Source organism: Cucumis sativus, chromosome 5 (assembly GCF_000004075.3).
Source record: "Cucumis sativus cultivar 9930 chromosome 5, Cucumber_9930_V3, whole genome shotgun sequence".
Lineage (NCBI taxonomy): Eukaryota > Viridiplantae > Streptophyta > Magnoliopsida > Cucurbitales > Cucurbitaceae > Cucumis > Cucumis sativus.
Window position 1 is genome coordinate 13,760,493 of NC_026659.2, and position 17,288 is coordinate 13,777,780.

Sequence of the window (17,288 nt, forward strand, 5' to 3'; positions counted from 1 at the left end):
CTGCGTCTTCTTCATGAGTTTCAATCTCTGATTCCTCAATAATGGGATGTGATGACATGAAGTTTCACCTTTTCCTTGTTCTGAGTCTTCCTTTTCAAGATTCGTTAGTATAACAGTATGTCTTTTTACCTTCAACGAACCTTACTTGTATTGAGAGTAACACAGGTTTTTCTTTTCATTTGAGAAGGAACATTGCTATGAATTTTTCCTTTCTTTGCCTCACAAGGAAAGTCCTTACTATGAAAATTCTTGATGTTTGTGTGTTGAATTCGACGCCAAACTGACAAATGATATATTGATTCCTTCTTCATGTATCTATGTTGGAATCAATGTTGAAATGTAGTCCTCTATCCCCAAGATGATTAAAAATTGGAGCATGGGGTGTTTGTACAATTTTCTTTTTAGACACACCTAGCCTTTAAAAGGCTAATGGTCTTGTAGTCGTCGAGATCTGACATATGCTTTTCTCCTTTATAGAGGTTATAGCTCAAGGCTCAACGCTGACCAGTGACTTTCTCTTTCTGCCTCTGTCATGCTTAGTCTTTCAAATACTTTGGGCCGTGCAATATGTGGTCTAATTCAGTCAAATGCCTATTCTTTGATTATCGCCTCCTTTTTCGTTCATACTGTCAATCTCCTCTATAATTATATGATTTTTGTCAACCACTCTCTCCTTCCCCTTTCTAGTTATATGGATCGGCTCTGGAAACTTCTATTCGAGTCATTTTCTCGACAAGAGTATAACATGTCATTCCCGTAAAAGCGTCTTTTGAGTTGATGAGAGTTTAAGTCGGTCATGAATTTTCAAGCTTTTGAACTCAGTATGAGTTGTGAAGTCATAACCTGCTTTCACCATCAATTTGTAAGCCTTGGAGTCAGATTCATCTGTCGTTCGCCTTTGAGGCAAGTTTGTTTCTGTCAGGTCTATCTTTATTTCATACTTTGTTATCTTAGTTAGTGGCGTAGTAAAACTTTCTTTTAAGACTTCGATGTCACCAACCTTCAATCCTTTTAGAGACTCCACGAACGGTGACTTGCTTTCTTGCACCTCGACAGAGGGACATAGCGCAAAATCAATGGGTTTGAAGCCTTTTTATCCTTCACGATCATACTTTTTGTGTTGCTAGTGTGTAGTTCACCCTTTCCAGAGTTAAAGGTTCTTATACTTTCATATTGTTCCCTACTTGCAAGTGATTTCAGCTGTGAATTGTCTTCTCTCTTTATAAGGTAAATTTTCTACAGGTAAATCTTCTAAGATATTATCATTCTTCAAATAAAACTTTGCATTTACGAAGTGAGACTCAGCCTCTAAGAATGGGTTAGAGTCAACTTGAACCTTTTTTACACCGTCTTGATAAATTTGAAGCACTGATGTAGTGTCGAAGTTACTACTTCATTTCCATGAATCCAAGGACGACCTAGTAACAACTTGTAAGTGGTCCTTGAATGTATGACATGAAACAATGCACTGGCCTTTCGGTCGCCAATTGTGAGTTCTAAGCTTATCATGTCTATTGCTCTTTGATTGCCCTGGTTGAAACCTTAAATTACCAACTTGCTATTTGAGAGCTCGTCCATCAAGATGCCTAATTGCCTCATAATCGACTTCGACATTATGCTGACAGCTGATCCATTATCGATGAGAATCTAGTCGACTCTTAGTTCTCGAACATATCTAGAAACATACAAGAGTCTATTATGAAGTTTAGGTCTCAACAGCAAATCTTGATCTGAGAAGTCTATAGACATGTAGTAAGGAGCACTCTCATATGTAGCAGCCAGTGCACTCAAACTTGATGCTATTGAATTTAACAATGCATAAATAATGATTGTTTTGGTCTCCTAAGGAAGTGATTACAGATCCTCCACATTTAATCTCGATTGGTCTTTTTGACACTTCCTCCTCTTCTAATGATCTTAGAGGGATTCTTTCTTCCTTAGTCATCATGCTTCCAGTGCATCTGGTGCTATAGAAGCGGTTGAGGAACTCATTTTCCAGTTGTTTCCAACTGTCAATGCTTTCTAGCTCCATATCAGTATACCACTCAAAAGCATTTCCTTTCAAGCTTTGAACTAACTAGTTGATCTTCTCTTTATCCTATGTTCTCACATGTTTCGACGAAGTAGGCGATGTGTTGTGTTGGGTTGCCCTTTCCATCAAACTACTGAAATTTTGGAGGTTGGTACTCAAGAGGCATTCTCAAATTATCAATTCCTTTTGTGTACAACTTAGAGTACATAAAAGAAGTCTGAGATGAGCCTTCATACTGATCTTTAATGGAGTACATGATCATATCTTGTAATTGCTAAACTGAGACAGAAGCCACAGAAGCTAATTGTTGTTGTAGTTGATTTTCTTGCACCACAGACACTTTGTCACCAGCTTTGACAACAAGAGTTTGACTCGATTCAGCAGTTTCACGAGTCTGCATCCACTCTCTTAAGCAGTGATTTCGTGGTCTCGTTCATCAACAGTCGTCATCAGTAGATTAATTTTTCTCTCCATTTTCATCATAATAGCCTCGGTCATTACTTCAGCCATCATGATAGACATCACATCAGGGTATGCTTCTCTTTTTTACTTGCTAGAGGCAGAATCAGAGTCATCATACAAAAGATTTTCCTCGATGACAACCCCAACCTTAGAAGACTCCATTAATTGCTTAAGGATGCTCTGCGTGATGGCATAACCTTGATCTTGCTATTGGATAATCCCCTTAGAACGATTGCGGGTGACAGGTCCCATATAAATGTCGCTTGCAACAAAAGATTTGGATGCAGCTTTCTTTAATGCCATTAGTTGGTTTGTTGATTTGAGTTTTTAGAGAGAGATGAGAGGCAGAGAGGTTCCACTAGGCGTGCCAATTTGTTTGCACAAGATTTCAGGAGAAATTTGATTCGTCGTGTTGAACTTGAGTTGATGTTGTATTTTTGTTGATTTGATGCTGTGTAGTTCTATCTCTAGAATTTGATCCTCTGATTCTCTCTTGATTAAATGTTTATGCTTGATTTGAGGAAGTGAAGCATGTAATGCTCTTGAAGTTGAAGTCTGGGAAGAAGTTTTGTTTCTTCTAAGCAGCTTCAATCTTCGAGAAAAAATTGAGTCTTAGAAGAAAGCTTGTATCTTTAAAGAAGCTTCAAGGCGATTGGCTTAATCTTCAAGAGTAATTGGCTTTTGGAGTTGGGGAGTCTTCTAGCTCTTGGGAGAATTCTCTCTAGACCTTCTCGAGTAAAAAAAATTCAACCTTTACAAATTAGAGCTCCTCTATTTATAGAGTTTCCTAGTGCGCTTAAGTCTGGTTGGTCCATGGACTAGACCCATGGGCCACATGTATTTGGGTCATATTTAACTTGATCCAACGATTATGATGAAAACATGTGGCATTATCAGAATAAGTCCAAATTAAAAATATCTCCTAACACTACAAGAAAATGAGACTTTTCCAACATACAAAATGGTCGAAAGATATATGAAAAGCGTCGGAAAAGGTTTTCCCAATGCATAAATATACTTTTAGGATACACTAGTTCTAACAAATAAATATAATAATTAAAATTAAATGTCCTAAACAAATGAGCAATATCTAAAATAGAAAAATAAATAACCAACAAGAATGAAACTAAAAGACACGTGTTTTCTATTCCTTGGAGGTGATGTAGAAAAATTGATTTATGGACAACCATTTTTTCTTAAATCAGCTCAAATTTACTCAGAACACTCTCCATATAATAAATGATCAAGGAAAAAAAGTTATAATATATCCAGAAATCAAAGAAGAAAAATTCAAAATATTTAAAAAAAATAGAAAAACCTGGGCAGAAAAATCGATGAGATCGAATATGGGGTAATGTATTAATCCAAGAGGATGACCAATAGATCGTTGGTCAGAGAGTAGAATAATATTACTATGCCACAATCAAAGAGCCTTTGGCACAATCGAAGAAGTTATCTACAATTCTAAAAACACAATAACAATGGAACTAAATCAAAGAATTTCACGTTAAGAAAAAAGGAAACAACATGAAAGAGAGAAACAAGAAAGGAATATTTGAATAATCAAATAGATACGAAAGTAAAAATTTGCATAACAAACTCCAAATTTTAAAACAATCCCTAGAAATTTGCAAGCTAAAAGAATAAATCTAAATTAAAAAAGTCTCATAATACAGTACAACAAATGAACCAAAAATAAAAAGTCAAAATTTTAAAACAATCCATAATGCAAAATACAAATTAAAAGATAATAAATCCAAATTAAAAGAACATCACAAAAAAACCAAAAAGAAGAAATTCAAAACAATCCACATAATACAAAGTGCAAGGAAGTTAAAAGTTGTAAATCTAAATTGAATATATCTAAAAAAGTTGCACAACAAAGGACGAAAAAAGAGAAGAAGATGCTTAAAATTTCAAAACAATTGATAATACAAACAAGCTACAAAATAATAAATCTCAATTAAAAAATATCTCATTTGTCGTTGCATAACAAAGGTCTAAAAACGAAAAAAAACGAAAAAAAAACTCAAAATTTCAAAACACTACAATAATTACGGTCTTCTCCAACTCACAACTTCACCGAAAACCCTAAATTGTGTGGCAGAAGCTACCACGACATCACGACGTCGACAACCACATCGCGAAAAGCGCATCAAGGATCCTTTCTGCAACGCATCTCGACACAACGTCGAGAAAAGTTTCCCTGCGTATGGCCCATTACGTTGCATAAGGCATCCGTGACGTCTGCATCGCTATAGGATTTTGCAATGCGGATGTCAAGAAGGATTTTGCGACGCCGCGTAAGGTTGTTTTTTTTATAATAATTTTATTATCATTATTTACGCATTAGTAAAACCCAATGTAATAAAATTTCTAATAAACTGATTAAAATGAAAATATTACATAAAACATAAAATGCAATGGACGCCAAACCTGCAAATAACATGAAAGCATTGTTAATTAGAATATCACATATGAAAAGTTAAACAAATTAAATATTGAAAAGTGCGTACCCAAGTGATCAAGGGCCTCTCTGTGCCCGACTCATCTCCTCGAGCATCTTCTTCATCTCTTCCATCTGTCGTGCATGCTCCGTCATTTGCCAATCTCGTTCTGTCATTTGCCGATCTTGCTCTTCTTCCCTCAAGCGTTGTTCTTGGAGCATTCGGTTAGCGTTGTCAAGGCTCGCTCTGAGTTCGCTAACCTCTGCTATGTGGGCTTGGTAGTCATACACACTAGAGGAAAACGATGAATACTTGTTGATCCAACCATTGAGAACCTTGACGTGCATCATTTTAACCAAAAATTTTAGTGACAAAAATTCTGAACACCTGGTGTAGCTCACAACTTGCTTGATTTAATAACTTCTTAAATACGTTGTTTGTTCTGTCTTCTTCTAAATCTAATTCTTTCTCTCTCTCTTCTACTTGTTCAATACCAGCTTATAAATCATACAACATATTTAACATTTCATTTGCTTCATTAACTGGGTTGATGCTTGTTCTTTCATCAACTATTGGGTAACTACTACTCATTCATTAAATCTTTGTATACCTATGTTCAAGGCTAATATCTCTCCATAATACACCCAGTCTATACAAGACGAGACTATTCTCGTGGTTAATAGATGTCGCTTCACACCCTATAAAGAGTCTCAGTTTGAATTCATACATTTCTTGGATGGACATCTTATTTTTCCAAAATTATTTTGTGATGTTTTACAACCTCTAAAAGTTGAAAAACTCCTTGTTTGTAATCAACAGAAAATTTATCCCTAATTTTCATCCAACTCTATCTCGTTAAAATGCCTAACAAATAAATATGTTATATTAGTTTTATACATACTCCATTTTAATTACGTTAATTAATCGTTTTTAAAATTTAAATGCAATTTGAAAATGATATTCAAATGCATTTTGAGTATAAAATTCATATTCAATATCAAATTCAATAAACACGTCTTAGCTTTATCTCAAATTTACTAAACCCTAAACCCTAAAAAAATATACATATCCACTAAACTATACATACATATACATTGCACATTACACATTAAATATACATATCACAAATACATATATATACATCATCAACATATACACATAACACATACACAATAAACATATACATATACATACATATACATATACATCTACATACACATACATATACATACACAATAAACATATACATATACATATACATATACATATACATATACATCTACGTACACTGTAACGACCCAACTTTTCTAAGTAAGTCGAGATCGTTAATTTTTAACAAATAAAGACTTTGATTAATATAAAACAAAACGTAAGCAATTTAAAAAAAAAACATCTTCAAGTCAGGCCTGATTTTTAAACATTCAAGAAAACATAAAATAATACTATTTACAACAAACGTTTGTAAACTAAATTTCAATTCATTTTAAACCTCACAAGAACCCATAAGCGGAAGCAAAAACACGTTTCCTATGGCATCACGCTTCCTTCCTGCCCCTCGCCGGTTTGCCGCCTTTATTACCTTTGCCTGAAAATTAAACATAAGAAGGGTGAGTACTTAAATACTCAGTAAGAGACCCTCTACTGGTCCCGTCAGAGGAAAATAAATTGTTAACGTTCTATTGGGACACCCTGTACAGTCGCAGTCTTGTGATCCCGTAGGATACACATCTCAGTCTAACGCCCCGAGGGACGTACATATCAGTCTAGTGTTCTGCAGAAACACATATCAGTCTAATGCTCCCGAAGGTGCACAATAAATTGGTGATCCCGTGGGACACCTACAAGGAAAACATCCCAATACAATCTAACAATTTTCCCCTCATTCCATTCAATCCATCTTTCAATTACTTCAAGACACAAAGTTCTTTCTTTCAACGTCTTAACAGTCAACTTATTTTACTTCAGTCATATGTCTGTCAATAATATGCTAATACATCAGTCAATCAAACTATACAGTCAACACACCCCTCAGTTCATCAGCACACAGTCATACTTTAACGTAACGTACACCCAATCTAAACGAAAATCACAAGATTCACATCTGCATCTCATACAAACACAATCTACAATCTTCGTCCTATCCACATACACATACTTATATATATATTCCATGACAATCACGATATACATTCGACGTCAAGTCTACTTCAATTCATATGCATTCATATATATTTTCAGTCAATCCACAGTATACATTTAACACATACAATCCACAGTCATAAGTGAGTCCAGTAGAAAATCCCTTACTTTCAAGTTAGTTAAGCTCCTTAACCACGTTGAAGTCTATGAAGAACGAACCTATAAACATTAAGACAATTTTTCAATAATTCTCTTCAACGCATCAATCATTTAAATTCAACCCAATCTGAATCTTTTTACAACTTACCCAAATCTTCGCGAAAGAAATCGAGCAGTAGCTTTGCGAAGAGACGACGTGCGACGGAGAGACCGTATATAGACGGCCGGAGATTCGCGCGGCAGTGCAGACAACGGAGGAGAAGGGATCGGCGGCGGCTGGCTTGGACGGCGGTTGTGAGCGGCGGACGTGGCGGTTACTGGTTCACACGGCGGCTCGGGCTTCGACGAAGACAGAACCGGCGATGGAGACGGCAGATCGGCGCGCGGGACGACTGCTGCAAGGTTGCTTCGCGAACCGGAGATGGAGACGGCAGATCGCGGGCTGCGGCGGGAAGAAAACGGAAGAGAAAAGCGGTTGGCTGCGGCGGGAAGAAAACGGAAGAGAAAGGCGGCTGGCTGCGGCGGAAGAAGAAGAGGAATGGAGGTCGGCGGTTACTGGGCTGCAGACGGAGAGAAGGGGAAGGGCGCACGGGGAGGAAGGAGAAGAGAAAAGAAAAGAAAAAGAAAAGAAAAAGAAAAAAAAAATATATAAATTAAACAATTTTCTTTTTCTTTTCTTTTTTTTATTTAAATTAATATTAAATAAAAGTATATAAAATATATATATTTTTACCTTTGGATCTTTACATACACATACATATACATACACATACACATAACACATACACAATAAACATATACATATACACATACACATACATATACATATACATATACATACACATAACACATACACAATATACATATACATATATACATACACATACATATACATATACATATACATACACATAACACATACACAATATACATATACATATACACATACACATACATATACATATACATACACATACACATACATATACATACACATACACATACATATACATACACATACACATTAAGTGTACACATAACATACACACATAATTAATTAATGCTTACACAAAAAAATATAATAACCCTACATATACATATGCATACACCATAGATTACACTAACACATATACATATAATATAAATTATACATAACACATATAGATATAATTATACATTACACATAACACATATGCATACACCTTAAATTATACTAACACATATACATATAATTATAAATTACACATAACACATAAACGTAATTATAAATTACACATATGCATATGCATACGCTCGCCTTATATTATACTAACACATATACATATAATTATAAATTACACATAACACATATACATATAATTATACTAATATATACATTAAATATACACATACACATAATTAAAATGCAAACAAAACGACATCAACATGTTCGAGAGGGATAAAACTCCTTCTTTGTAATCAACAGAAAATTTATCCCTAATTTTCATCAAACTCTTGTTCATCTCGTTAAAAGGCCTAACAAATAAATATGTTATATTAGTTTTATACATACTCCATTTTAATTACGTTAATTAACCGTTTTTAAAATTTAAATGCAATTTGAAAATGATATTCAAATGCAATTTGAAAATGATATTCAAATGCATTTTGAGTATGAAATTCATATTCAATATCAAATTCAATATTGAATTCGATAAACACGTCTTAGCTTTATCTCAAATTTACTAAACCCTAAACCTTAAAAAAGGGAAGACATGGGGTTCGGTTTCCAAGGATTTTTATTAGTGACGTTAGATTATGAGGAGATTTAAGGGTTACGACACAATTGGCAGAATGTTTTCGTGGAATTTTCGAAGAAAGAACCTTTGCTTTCATCGGCGATTCATGAAACTCCTCGATTCCTTCAACTTATACCAAGAACAAATAAGGAAATATCAAAATCAACAAAATCACAAAATTAAACCACAGAATCAATAAACGAAGCATGTACTCCAGATCTATCGTCGAACAAACACTCTTATCGTACAAACACTCCTCGATTCCTTCAGCCTATACAAAGAGCAAACAATCCAAAATCAGAAAACAAATCTTGATGAAACAATCCAAAATAAAAAATGGAACACTACAGGAAAGAAGATACTCACGGATTGAAGATCGAGCAGCAAGAGCGTCGAAAGGGCTTGGAGCTCTCTCTTCTACAATGTATGGAAATCCATGGCGAAAGCAAATCCACGGCGAAAAGAAGATAAAATATTTGTTTGGATTGAAGAAATTTTTTTCAATCTAAACAAAATTTTTGAGGTTCCATAAAAAAAGCGATTCATCCAATTTGAGAAGTGGATGAGGGGTTTTAAAGGATGCTCCTCAGAAATATGACCGTTGATAGAGTGAATTTTGAATTTAAGAATGATGGGCTAAGCCAACCTGTCAATGGGACTTCGTTTTACTTACACACTTCGGGATCCTTCTTTTTCTTTTTTTTTTCTTTTTTCCGACTGAAGATTAATAAACATGATATATTTTTAATTTTTAGGTTTAACATTTTTAAATATTATAATATAAGAAATTGCATTGCATAGCAAATTATTGATCAAATATTTTTAAATATTAGGAACTGTTACTGATCAAATGTGAAATTAAATAATTATCAAAACAACCAAATTTTCTAATGTTTTTTGTTTTCGTTTTCACGTTAAAATCATTTCCAACCATTTTTTTCATTTTTTAAATACATATCATCAAATTAAATGAATACAGAATAAAAAAAATTTAAAACTTTACTAATGTAACGATATAGAAAAAATATTTTGCAAAAAAGGCATGTTAACTAAAAAGAGTTTGGAAAAGGTATTGCAAATAAGCTTTTGGAAAAATAGAGAAGAAAAAGCTTTTGAAATAAAAAAGAGAAAAATGTTTGAGAAAAGATTTTGAAAAAAACCAGATTGAAGTGCTAAAAGTTTTAAGAAAATGTTTTTAATATTTTTAAAAGATAAAAAAATACTTGAGAAAATATTTTGAAAAAAAATAGAGGGAAAATAGTTTAAGAAAATGTTTTAAAAACTTTTCTGATGTGGACTAGTGATTTTAAGAGGAAAAAATTGTGTATAATTGATTTTTAAGTAAATCAAACTGTTTGTTTGGTTCCAAAATTTAAATTTTTAAAATTGATTCTCACTATGTATGTATGTTTGTATTAATGTTACTTAATTATATAGAATATGTTGAGAGTGATGGTAGGGGAGTCACACATGTAGTGTGTGGCTCATAAATCATGTAGGGCTATTACATTGTCTAATTTTATCATTTTGACCTACATAGAGTCTTGGATGCTCAATTAAGATTCCAAGAGTCTTGGATGCTCAATTAAGATTTGAAGAGTCTTGGATGTTCAATTAAAATTCGAAAAGTTCAAAATTAACCTTGAATTGTTTAGAACACTCTAAAAATACATGATGTGCTCGAATGTCTATAAATATAAACATTTAACGTCATTAATCATCCTAAAATACAAATATCGATAATGAAAGTTAAAATTTCAATTTCAAATAATATAAATATATACCTTCCAAAATTTGAAATAATAAGTAATGTATATAGAAATACGTATTATAAAATAACAAATAAACATGCATATTCAAACGATTTAAAAGGAGTAAATATTACATAAATGAAAATTTAAAATTCAAATACCATTCAACTATATAAAATTTAGGAAATAGTCAATAATTGTGAAGCCCCAAACGTAAATATATATATATATATATATATATATATATATATATATATATATATATTTTATGTATTTGTTTTATTAAAATAGAAAATTTCTTTATTATATATATATATATATATATATATTTTTTTTTTTCTCTCTTCTTCTTCCTCCGTGCGCCGCGACCCCCACAGTTTCCTTCCCCTTCTCTCCGTTCGCGCAGCAACCGCCGCCGGCCATCTCCATCTTCTCTTCTCCTCTCCGCTCCGACCAAACCCAGCCTCACCGCCGCGTCTCCCCACCTGAAGCCAAACGCCCGATCTGCCGTCTCCATCTCCGTTCACGAAGCAAGACCGCGCCGTTGCTCTTCCGCCGCTGCCCGGTCCAGATCTGCGTCGCCGTGCCCAGCCTCACCGCCGCTGCAACCGTTTCCGCGTCCCTGCTCTGTCTCCGTCGAAGTCAAAGCCGCCGCGTGAACCAGTAACCGCCACGTCCTCCGCTCACAACCGCCGTCCAAGCCAGCCGCCGCCCATTCCTCTCCTTTCTCCTCTGTTTTCAGCCAGCCGCCGCCGATCCCTTCTCCTCCGTTGTCTGCCCTACCGCGCGACTCTCCGTCCGTCTGTATACGGTCTCTCCGTCGCACGTCGTCTCTTTGCAAAGCTACTGCTCGATTTCTTTCGCGAAGATTTGGGTAAGTTGTAAAAAAAAATTCACATTGGGTTGAATTTAAATGATTGATGCGTTGAAGGGAATTATTGAGAAATTGTCTTAATGTTTAGGTTCGTTCTTCATAGACTTCAACGTGGTTAAGGAGCTTAACTAACTTGAAAGTAAGGGATTTTCTACTGTACTCAATTATGTATGTGTTGAATGTATACTGTGCATTGATTGAAAATATATATGAATGCATATGAATTGAATTGAAGTAGACTTAATGTTGAATGCATATTGTGATTGTCATGGAATATATATATAAGTGTGTGTACGTGGACAGGACGAAAAATTGTAGATTGTGTTTGTATGAGATGCAGATGTGAACTTGTGATTCTCGTTTAGATTGTGTGTACAGATTGTGTGTACGCTAAAGTATGACTGTATGCTGGTGAACTGAGGGGTGTATTGACTGTATAGTTTGATTGACTGACGTATTAGTATATTATTGACAGACATATGACTAAAGTGAGATAAGTTGACTGTTAGGACGTTGAGAGAGAGAACTTTATGTTTTGAAGTAACTGAAAGATGGATTGAATGGAATGAGGGGAAAATTGTTAGTTTGTATTGGGATGTGTACCTTGTAGGTGTCGTCCCACGGGATCACCAATTTATTTTGCACCTTCGGAAGCATTAGACTGACATGTGTTTCTGCAGAACACTAGACTGATATGTACGTCCCTCGGGGCGTTAGAATGAGATGTGTATCCTACGGGATCACAAGACTGCGACTGTACAGGGTGTCCCAATAGAACGTTAACAATTTATTTTATCCTGACGGGACCAGTAGAGGTTACTGAGTATTTAAATACTCACCCTTCTTATGTTTAATTTTCAGGCAAAGGTAATAAAGGCGGCAAACCGACGAGGGGCAGGAAGGAAGCGTGATTGCCATAAGAAACGTGTATTTGCTTCCGCTTATGGGTTCTTGTGAGGTTTAAGATGAATTGAAATTTAGTTTACAAACGTTTATTGTAAATAGTATTATTTTTATGTTTTCTTGAATGTTTGAAAATCGGGTCTGACTTAAAAGTTGTTTTTAAATTAGCTTACGTTTTGTTTTATATTAATCAAAGTTTTTCTTATTTGTTAAAAATTAATGACATCGACTTACTTAGAAAAGTTGGGTCGTTACAATAATGCACCATGTTGATTTCATTGAGGAACGAATGAATAAATGCTTTAAAAAAACCACAAAAAAAACTATACCTTGAACCATAGTTATTAATAAATTTTATAAATTTTCTTTAAATTGGAAAATGCAAAAAGTTATTAATTGTCAAATAAGTCTAAAAAGATTGGAAGTAAGGATTGAATGCACGAGCACAAGAGAGTATATGGAAAATCTACTTTTTCTTTTTTTTAATGGAAGATTGATGTTTCTAAAAAATTGTTTTCATTCTAATTTGCATGCATATGCACATACAGACAACTTCATTTTGTCAAAAATCCCTCTCCTAATACCAACCGGTGTTGCAAACTTAGCTTGCCTCTGTCTGTTTGTTACTGCAAAAACTCTTACGGGATAAAATATTTGCAAACAATTGTGGTGCTTTGCCACACTAGTTATGATGCTCAAGCCAAAAAATAAATAAATGCAACAAGTTAAGAGTTCACGAGAGGAGAATGAACTCTCGTTTTATGAAGCTATAATAATATATTTATAGATATAATTGATTTAATTTATTCGTATAAGTTTTATATAAGTTTTCATAAGAAAATTCAAATTAGCAAAATAAATCCAATTAGTTATTTTGCTAGGCTCCACCTTTTAAATGATACATTGGTTTGGATTTTGACACTAACCCTCTTTCCTAAGAGGCTATTTTCTTGATCTAATTGTTTTTGCCCTATTTGATGTGGATGGTGTGTCATTTGTTTCAAAATCATTCCCTAAAGAAACAAAATGCTAACTAAATATTTTGAATAGATAGCAAAACTAGCCAACATAGTCGGATACCCCCAATCCGACACCAAGGAACTATTGGTAACTGCAAGGGCCTCTTGGAGTATGAAACTATATGAAAAAAACATAGTTGATTTTTGCCCCCAATTTGCAAGGTACAACCTTGAGGATAGGACAAGGTTAATGTGAACCCACGATATTGCACATGTAATAAGTTAGGAATGTTTCGAGGAGATTGTTAGTAAACATGGGAAAAAAATTATTACCTGCTTCTTCAATTGGGCTTTTCTCTTTTAGATATTTCTTCTTTGATATCACAGTATTTCATTGCATATATTTTCAAATTTGATACATCAACTACTAATAGATGATGCCGCTTGTAAATTAAAACGATGTCTGACTTCGGTGAACATTCTAGGAAGGAGGTTAGATTTATTCGACATCATATTAGTAAGTGTTTCAGCTATATATACATATATCTAAGTATAGATAGAATCGACAATTAGATATACTAATAAGATTTGCACCAACTATTCAAATTGGGAATTATTTTGAAGGGTGTGGAATTCATACTTCCACATCGCATTTAAACCTCCAATTGCTCTTCTATTTGTAGCAATTTGTCTTCAAGCATTTGGAATTTGCCGTTGTTTGGATGTACTGTCAAAGATCTTATCAGTATTTCCTACTTCAAACTCATCCCTTCTATGATAATCCTTCACCTGTACAAGTTTTGAAATATGATATTCGTTTTTTCATTTTTCTCAACTTTCAAAAGTTCAATGATCTCAATCTTTTATCTTGATTGCCTCTGTTTCTGGAACATGTTTATACTGAGGCAATAACGAACATTCGGCAAACTCGATTACAAATAGGGGACTGAAGCAGTAATGTCATCAGAAAATTCAAAAGAAATCGAATTTGCAAGGGTTGAACTTTGCAGGAGAAGACCATCTAGGCTTACTGAAAAAGAAAAAATCGAGTTTATTAGCACTAGTGCTCACATTTTAGCTATTGGTAACTGTCTATTAACAATTAGATCAATAGAGGATAAATATGAGGTAAAACAAAAGTAGTCGTGTCATGTACTTTTTAAAACACCACCTTCAGAATTTAGTTTATAACCATTCTCTTCAATGAACTAATTGAGGCTTTTGATATCTTTTAGATGAGATTTCAGGTGATGAGTCGAAATAGTCACATGACTAAGTGCATAACCATTGACAAGTTCCACGCAGCACATTCGCTCTCCCTATATATTCAAGTTGATAAAAATAAGTCATCAGAGCCTAAAAATCATGCGTTCAACAACTACTTTCAACCACAAAAGAACTAGCAACTCCATATTTGGCACAGTAGTAATGTGTATCGATTGAAATGCCTTTGACCCAGACCTTTAAAACAATAATACAATTACTTTTTCCTAGTGTTCCAAACCACTTGCCAACACTATTTCCAGAGGTGGCAAGCATGAAAGTAAAGGAGCATTCTTGTATACAATCAGTTAAACATAAGCGCGAGTGAGTAACAAGCAAAAGGGTATGCATTTTTGTTTTCAAATTCTTGGTCAAATCACCTTTCAGCAATGAGATTTGGTTCATTCTCTGTGATAATATGGTGAACTAAATAACATAAGTTTTAGAGTCATGAGAGATTGAAAACCTTGCTAATTGCTCATGTCAAGGAACCCACAAGAGTTCCACCTGAGTTGGTTTACTCATTTGTTATTTACTTACCTGAGTTTGTTTACTCATTTGTTATTTACTTACCTGAGTTTGTTTACTCATTTGATCCACAAGAAGTTGTGATATGAACACTCTTGACAGAGGTCCATTCACTTCATCACCATCATTAGCAGCATTAGAAATGGAGGGAGGTGAAAACCAAAATGCTTTCAACTTTTTGGCTAGGAATGATAATTCTTCTTTTTGAGTATATCCTAAATCCAGAAAAAAGCTTGCTAACGGGTCAATCCCATGACCATCCATCACATAATACAAACCCAACTTCAACATTAGTTACACTGAAGAATTGATGGTTGACTCAACCAACATCAAAGCAACTTTTTTTATTTAACAATGTTGACTCAACTCAATTAGTTTGCATTGTACAAATGAAGGTAGAGTACAATTACAACTTCAACCTCAACTATGTTCTACGGCCCAACTTTAAAAATTGAATAACTTTGGAATAACCTTTGTTCGTCTTTACTTAAAATATTAGCATTTGTGTCCTCTCCAATTGATTTAAACTTTGGAATGATATTACTGTTAAACCACTTAATCACTCAAAAGCTTAAGCTGATTGATTAAGATAAATTTAATATTGTATTATCTAATAATTGAAAGAAAAGGTCAAGATTAAGATAAAAGCGGTGAATATTGATGAGTTGAAATTAATGAAACAATGAATTGGTAAAGAGCATCAAATTAAAAGTTGAATTTGAAGGTGATAAATTAATACTATTAAATATAATCTAATCTAATTTTAGATTCTATTTAATGATTAATATTAATATGTATAGATAGACTTTCGTCGTTACCCATTAACATGTATATATATATATATATGAATAATATATTTAAAATTTTCTTTTGTTTTATTTCGTAAATATTTTGGTTTAATTTTATATTTTTGAAAAAGTATCAATTAAATAACATTTAATTTGGATTTATATATTAATAAAAAAGGTGAAAAGAAAATTGAATGCTTTTTCATCATGACTTTCTCTACCATCCATACCCCACTCCTCCCAATTTAAATTTCACAAATTTTCAAACCATTTGAACAAGCATTAATAAAATAATAAAATAGCTAAATAGTTTAATATCAACTTCACTAAAACAAATTTATGGATGGCATAGACTAATATCTAAACAAATGGTTCATAATAAATACTATTCACATATAATAATAAAAATAGTATATAGGGAATTTGCATACACAATGCTTTAAGAATCAAATGTTACAAAAATAGTAAAGAATGCTATTCTAAATATAGAGAGAGAGAAAACAATGAATCAATATAATTATTATAGAACCCTAATGTTGGTAGATCTTTATTTATTTCTTAGGTTGATTTAGTTTATCGGCAATCTTTTCTTTCTTCTTTTGGACAAAATATCAACCATTTTTGTTTCCAACGTCTCAAATTTGAAGTTTGTGTCAATTCCGTCGTTAATTTGTAAAAGTATCTATTAGATCTAAGAATTTTTAACCTTATTTTCAATAGATTCTTGATGTCAAGCTTTGCCTAATAAAAGTTTTTTAAAAAAAAATTAAGTTTTTTAAATAAATATTACTTCTATATTTATTGATTTCTTAGTTTGTTATCTACTATAAAGATCAAGCCTAATTTTGGACACAAAAAGAAGAAAAATATAAGTTTTTATTATTGAAATTTAGCTAAGATTTGGATTTAGTATTCTAAATACAAATGAACACACCGGTAAAAGTTGCCTATTAGTACAAAGTTTAGCATGAACTTTTAAATTCATACAACTGTTAGAACTCTCAAAAGTGATAGAACCCTAGAATAAAATATGATTTTATATCATTAAAGTAAAAAGTGTTTCAAGTGTTAAAAAATTTAGTCCATGTTTGGTATTGCTGTGAGAATATGTTATGCAATTGCATACCATCGGTAGTAAAATTGTGGGGGATATGGAACTTCTTTATCCTAATAAAAAAAAATTTGCAACAAACAGGTTTCGTTTC

At 33.3% G+C, this 17,288-nt stretch overlaps 1 long non-coding RNA gene and 1 pseudogene across 1 annotated transcript; both read right to left on the bottom strand.

The window, feature by feature from the left end:
• Positions 1–6,463: 6,463 nt before the first annotated feature.
• On the bottom strand, positions 6,464–7,704 carry LOC116404070. The gene is made up of 3 exons (XR_004217012.1): positions 7,388–7,704; positions 7,249–7,299; positions 6,464–6,526 (listed from the first exon to the last, which is right to left on the bottom strand). It is a non-coding gene; the product is annotated as an uncharacterized LOC116404070 (long non-coding RNA).
• Positions 7,705–11,291: 3,587 nt separating this feature from the next.
• Positions 11,292–15,559, bottom strand: LOC101210956 (annotated as a pseudogene).
• Between the last annotated feature and the right edge of the window lie 1,729 nt (positions 15,560–17,288).